Below are 6,000 nucleotides of genomic sequence, written 5' to 3' on the forward strand. Positions count from 1 at the left end.
GGTTATGAGTATGAAAGTTTCCAAAACAATGTTCTGTGCTGAAGTACTTGGCTTGATGTTAATCGACCAGTAGAAACACAAGTTGACACTGGATACTACTTTGGGATGTATTGTTTAAGAATTCTTCATCATTCATTAAATGCTAAAAAAGCACACTACAGATAGGACTTTTTTTTAAGCAATTAAGGGACACTATCCTCAAATAACTATGTGTGTTTGGTACCAAAAAACAACTGATCCAATTTCCATAGATGTTGAAAGGATGTGGTATGTGGGAAGAGAAGAATCTACTTTGGCGTGGCACGGCATCAGGGGGTTAATGTGAATTTTTTCTATTTTATATAAGAAAGGGCATTTTTGAAACCTTTTGTTTTTTGAGAATAGTTCCTCTTGATCTCTCTTGATGGACTGATATATTTAATGCAATTTTGATCTCAATCCAAATGAAATACAGATATAGTTAATTTAAAAGTGTTTTCATAAGGGGACTGTTTGACTTCAGCAAAGGTATCGATTCAGTATTTGTACAGTCATTTTTTAGTTAGTTATTAGTAGTTATTACATTGAAGAGAAACTGGGTGCGAATTAAACAAAAAAAACAAAACAATGCAAACTGAGGAGAACCCATTATACAGTGATTTAATTAGACCTTCTCCAACTTGACAAATTGGCAGATAGTAGTAGTGTTTGCTCCTGGGTACGCCCTGAATAGTTCAATGGATGCTGCTAGAAATCTTGTCCCTAATGGCAATTATCACAACCTGTGTTTATGTGCAGATCCTACCTGTTTTCTTTCTATGTGAGTTATAAATAACCAGCTGCCACCAGTGATATATGGCAATTTGCTCCCACGTTATTGGAGGCCACCACGAGGTCAGTAGCCATCTTATATAACTAACTTTTCCTCCATGCTCTCAAACAAAGAGGTTTTAAGACACTAAGAATGATAAAGTGAATACTTGTTTTTAAAGCTGGTAATATAGTTTGAAAATGCATTTTGACCAATCAAATTATAATATGTGAATAAATGAATACATTATGCAATCTGTAGAGAACTGGACATTTTCTTGTCTGAACACGATGTACAATATTTGAGGTAGATCTTACATATAATGAGAAATGAGTGGGAGACGAGAGGAGTAGGTGCAGATAACTTATCTTCATATTCAAATACTATAAAATAGGGAATTAAAAGGATGTTGAATAAAAATTCTAGAATCTCACAAATTCCTGAATATATAGAATGATTAAATATGAAGGCTGAAGGTGTAGATGGCAGGAAACCCAGGGCCTGGCAATAAAGGATAATACTAACAAGTAGAGTAAGATGTCAGAGCACCACATCTATTGTTTTCAATGTAAGCCCTAATTTTTTAATATGACGGAATATGTCACTCTTATTTTCTAGTATCAGCATTCTGTAACACTCCAGAACTGTAACCATTTGATCAAATTCACTCCCCATGTTTGCACATCATCCATCCTCTTACCTGAGTGCTATATTTGGAACAATTTTCTAACGCTGTATGCAACATTCGATGAAGAAGCAGGAAAGTGACTGGACAGAAAGATACTGTGTGAGGTGAATTTGCATCCGAAGTCATATGTCCTCCAGGTGTCATAACCATTCTGTGTGACTTGCACTTCCAGGATAACATTAACTATGAGGTCCCTTGTGAATAAACATCCATATTTCATTTTTATAAATCACAGAGAAATTTTAAGAATTATTGGCATAATATCAGGTTGAAGCTCACAGTTTGACCCAGTGACTCATTAGCATTATATTGTACAGCCAGAATTATTGTTAATGGGAACTGAAGATCTAAGGGATACTTTCCGCCCAAATAGATGTCAGATGATACTGATAATAGGACTGATACAATCTGTATATGTTAACCCAACACTAAAAAACGAAAGCATTCAACAAAGGTCTACTAATGAACAACAGTATAGTTAGTATTGTTCTTATCTGGCCATTATATTGACAGAAACAATTAGTCAGTCCACTTCTTACAGGATTTAAAATGTTCTGTTCTTGACATATACTTGGTGGTCGTGCCTTTTAACCAATAAAAGACCCTTGGCTTACTTGTATTTCCCTGGACAGTCATTATCACTATCAGCAGATTATCAAGAGTAAGATCAGCCAATTCACACAGCTTGGTCCCATGGGTGTGAGCATTTATGTGGGAACAGAAATGGGTCCCTATTCTCTAAATTTGACGACAGGCTTGACAGGGGGGGGGGGGCATTTGATGAAGTGGAGTAAGCTTCACCCTTGAACTGTCAGGAATGGAGTTCGGTCCAACTGGAACAAGACAGACGGGTGGACCCGTTTGATGTGTCCGCCATAAGGGAATGATGTGTGACGGCCTGGGCCAAAACTGGAACTCTTGTTGTTTGTGTTTGTCAGTTTTTGATTCCCCACCCAAGGAGAAATGACCCTGTGGGCGAGCTCAGGTTTCACCGTCAGAATTTAAACACTTCTGCCTAGGAGACTAGACGCCCGCACTGCAGCAGTGCCAATTAGGATCAAGTGTCGGCCTGTTGACGTGTGACGGATGGAATGTGCGAGTGGTTGGTCAAACAGGAATAAGGAGGTAGTGTTGGTGTTGACAGGCTTTGTCACAGACATGGAGGAAGGATTTGAAACACATGGCCACTTTGCCACCAAACGGAAACCTTCACTCCCGTCCAAGCTGATTAGATGATGTAGATGTGTCAGGCTTTAACCAGCGGTCTTCCATGATTTCTGTCGCATTTGTTCCTATATTGTATTTCCCTTCCTTTCCACCTGGTTGATTTGTTGGTTGAGTTTATAGACTACATTCGGACTCTTGCTTGTTGAACTGATACGCCGGGTTTACACCGGGCGCTGAAGCGTCGCGTAAGCGCAGCGCCATGCCTTAAATAACAGCTGACTCCCATCCACTCCCATGTTAATCCTCTGTGCCGGTCCCACCAGAAGCTGAAGTGCAGCGCTGCGCCACAGCTGCCTCGCGCCGTGCAGCGATCGTTTCGCCGTCAAGTCTATTTTTTGCGCTTGACCCGAGCGTATCGCTGCAGACGACGCTTCAGTGCCCGGTGTAAACCCAGCGTTAGAGTGCTCTTTCGGGTGTTGTCTCAGATCATATTTGACACAAGCAATTAACATCATAACTCCACCAGTTTGGCTTTCTATTCTAATTGGAGTTACATCTCTTGATGTGTGAAGGGACATGTTCCCAGGTTATGATATTCAGCCTGGTTGTTATCGTATTGGAGGAGGATGTACTCAGATCATTTAAAATCAACATTGGCACAGTGTACAAATAAAGTTACAAGTGAAAATTCTGCATTGAAATTGACAACTACACACTTATCACATGCATCATTTCTCATTTCGGTGTTGTTATATTAGCCTATTAGCATGGAACATATAGGCCCTTTACTGGCTCGACTGGAGAAGGGCTGTTCGGAGATTGCTCTGTTGCTCCAACACAGAGATGTACAGGAACTGTGGAGGGTTTTTCACTTTATATCTCAGGTGAGCCACTTTTGTAACACTGAATCAGTTGCTATCTCTCCACATGATATTCAGGTCTGCTTAATATGTTATTCATATGAGACACTGTCTATTTTCAGGAATGTTGTAAATACCGTTATTCTGTTGATGTGCTCTGTTAGATGTGGCATCGAGTCGACTTCTGTCCATCCTAGGAGAGGGATCCCTCACTTGTGGCTCTCCCTCTGAGGTTTATAAGTTTTTTTCCCCTGTTAATAGTTATTCCTCACTCTTGTCGAGGGTGAAGGACAGAGGATGTTGCACCTTGTAAGCCCTATGAGGCCCATTGTGATTTGTGTATAAATGGTAAATGGATATGTATTTATATAGCGCGTTTCTAGTCTGATGAAGACCACTCAAAGCTCTTTACAGTACAGTTTCACATTCACCCATTCATACACACATTCATACTGTGCATCTACTTGCAGCACTTTGTTATTCTATGGGGGGCTATTGAGGGTTCAGCATCTTGCCCAAGGACACTTCGGCATGCAGATGGTTCAGACTGGGGATCGAACCGCCGACCTTCAGGTTGGAGGACGACCACTCTACCTCTCAGCCACAGCCGCCAATTTATGATTGAGTAAAGTCTAATTGAAGAGTTGATTGATGCTTTCTGACCTCCAGTGTTTTCTTCTCCCCTTGCTCCCTCTTGCTGCAGTGTTGTGGAGCTTGCTGTACTCTAGCACATTGTGGCGTCTCTGCTGGGTGTGGTTATAGATGCAACAAAACACACTTCGGACATCAGCCAACCAAAGAGGATTGAATTTCAAAAGTGAGGGCACATGTTTTCTTTCACATTTTTGCCAACATCACGTCACTGTTTGTTGTGCAAGCTTTCCTTAAGCACTTCTTTAATAAATGAGTCCTTTAAGAGTGCAGGTTTGAATAGATGGGCCCATTCTATGCATATTACACTTGTGATTTGTCTATTGTTAATGGTTGTGTTTCATTATGTGGAATACGCGTATGCTCCAGCAAGAGTCCGCTCCTTTGCTCCAGCATGTTTTTCCTGTGTGTTCACGTTGGCAGCTGTATCTTTTAATGAGATCAGACTGTATTAAAGACGGCCCCTCAGAACCTTCCCCAGGTCTTTTAACACAAATGCTTCAGTGAGCTGTGGCACATGGCAGCAGTATGTTTGGTACAGAAACTAGAGAGAAGGAGGACATAAGGGTGGAGGAGAAGTTGAGATGCTATGAAAGACATGTGTTGAGTAAATCTTTAATTGCACGTGTGAAACTGTCAACACTGTGAATGTACAGGCTGTGTGTGTATGGGCACTAACAATAAAACTCCGGGGGAGGCTTTTCTCGCTTTTGCCACATAAATAAATGGTCTGTGTCTGAAAGGTTGTCATGGCAACAACATGAGGAAAACGTCTGCCATGTCACTATGGTGATGGATTCCATGAAGCCGATGCCATGTTAGACACATCTGTCCAAAAAAACAGTTAATGAAGCTTGTGCAAAGAAATATACTCCTGGTATCATTTGTAATTATAAACAGCAAAATGAACTGTGTGAGCATTTGTACTTTTCTATTATTGACCTTTATAAAGCCAGGCCTTGAAGTCCTGGAGCCTCAACCTTAGAGCACTCTGAGTGCTGTGGTTTTTAAGAGCAGGATGACAAACACAGCCTCAAGGTGCTGCATGTTGAGTCAGATCAACAACCAAGCACGGTGGCTGTGAGATGAGTCTGACAGAGTCCAGAGAGCCTGTTTTGCACATCTGAAAGAGGAGAGACAGCAGTGCTGCCTCCCCCCCCGGGGGTCTTGTCCAAACAATGTTAGGACAGGGTCTTCCATTTGAAGCTTTGCTGTTTGGACAAAACCGTGGTCTGTTTTTAATCCTCTTAATCTTTTCAGAGCTGTGGCTTTCTAAAATGACTTGGCAGATTTTCCCTATTACAGTGGGACTCACTTCAACACAACATCAGCAGTGCAAGTTAAAGAAAAAACGTTTTTAGCTGCCAGTACTGAGATGTTGCTATTACAGTAATATGTTTACACTCGCTGATATGTCATACTGAGGATTATGAGGCATTATGCGATTATGATAATTATCCATGGTTTCAAGGAATTTTCTAAATATTACGATGGGACAAGAAAGACACTATGCACACCAAAAAATGTTTCCCTCAAACTATTGATTGATGTAAAATGTTAACAGTTAAGTCACAGTTTCCCAGAGCTAAACTTGCTTGTTCTGTTGTCAAAACCCCAAAATATTGAACTCATAATACTATGGTTAAAATAAGACGGATGAATAAACGAGATTATTCATGGTAAAATAACATTCCACACATTTAGCTGTATTATTTAACATCAAACTTAAAATATATCAATCCAATGATAAAATAATCTTTTCAGCTCTAGATCAAAGTAATATAAACATTTGCTGTTTGGATCACATCTTTACCAACCCCAGTATATGTGAGTTGCATATACAA

Source organism: Limanda limanda, chromosome 16, assembly GCF_963576545.1.
Source record: "Limanda limanda chromosome 16, fLimLim1.1, whole genome shotgun sequence".
Taxonomy (NCBI): domain Eukaryota; kingdom Metazoa; phylum Chordata; class Actinopteri; order Pleuronectiformes; family Pleuronectidae; genus Limanda; species Limanda limanda.